Source organism: Gavialis gangeticus, unplaced genomic scaffold (assembly GCF_001723915.1).
Source record: "Gavialis gangeticus isolate Ggan-Ray unplaced genomic scaffold, GavGan_comp1, whole genome shotgun sequence".
Taxonomy (NCBI): domain Eukaryota; kingdom Metazoa; phylum Chordata; order Crocodylia; family Gavialidae; genus Gavialis; species Gavialis gangeticus.
Genome location: NW_017729032.1, coordinates 127,000,638 through 127,001,748, shown reverse-complemented (window position 1 = coordinate 127,001,748; position 1,111 = coordinate 127,000,638). Strand labels below are relative to the sequence as shown.

The window sequence follows — 1,111 nt, the reverse complement described above, 5'->3', positions numbered from 1 at the left end:
AGTTATGGGGAAGCGTGGTCACACTTGAAGATAGGCTGCAGTACAGGTATTTTGGCAGCCCTGTGGGCCACAGGGCAGCCTGAGAAGTCCCTTATTATTGTTCAAATTGTACTGCAGGCGTCTCCAGAGTAGCCCAGAATTGGGAATGTACAAAAATGGTACCATCTTCAGGGAACGGTATCTTATGCCCTCTACTCTAAAGCAATGTTTCAGAAAATGTGGCTCAGAACCCCAGGTCTTTATGGAATTAAAATTTTTTTTTTTTTGGAAAATTTAAATATTCAACTTCAAGTGAACAATAAACCACCCATGCATCTAATTAAATACAGATATATGGTGTAAACAGAACAACAGAATGTGAGGTAACCCTATCAATTATCTTACCTTGGTATATGAAAAAATCAGCTATGTATGAGATCCTGTTGTGTGGCAGTTGTAGGCAAACAACTATAGTTTAATGATGGCTTTAGTATATCTCATATTCTAGATGACAGAGATATGCTGTAAATAGAGCAGGTGCAGCCTGTCTCTTTTTTTAGCAGTTGCAAAAGAGCATCATAAGGAGTAGTATAATGTAAGACAGTGATTCTCAACCAGGGTGCCAAGGCACTTTGGAGTGTGGCAAGATTGCTGAAGGGTGCCTCAGGAGGTATCGAGAGACAACTAGGTAAGAGTGGGATCAGGGCTCCAAGTATGAGCATATAAGCAAATAAGGGCAGGCCCTGGCTCTCTGGTTGCTCCATTGCTCCCATTGCCCAGGCCCTCTGCAAGGAGGGGGACAAACTTAAATAAATTAGTTTTTTAAATGAGGTGCTGCTCATTTCACAAAAGTTATGAAGGGATGCCTTGAGTCTAGTGAGGGGTGCCTTGAGTGTATAAAAGTTGAGAACCACTAATTTAAGTAAATGGAGATTGTGATAATGTGACCTCTACAAAAGAGTGTTAGAGATTCTTATTTCAGTTGGTCATTGGGAGTAATTTCACTGAAAACACAGTGGTATGGTAATTAGATCAAGAATCAGGCCCTCGGTTTGACTGTCAGTAAAAATAAGGAAAGAACATTGCTATAGATAGATAGCTTCAATGCTTACTAGTCCAGTCTACCTCTGCC

The 1,111-nt window shown here is 40.7% G+C and overlaps 1 protein-coding gene across 1 annotated transcript in view; it reads left to right on the top strand.

The window, feature by feature from the left end:
- TMTC4 (transmembrane and tetratricopeptide repeat containing 4) overlaps positions 1 to 1,111 on the top strand; it is a 92,608-nt gene that overhangs the window by 57,144 nt on the left and 34,353 nt on the right. The window lies entirely within an intron of this gene.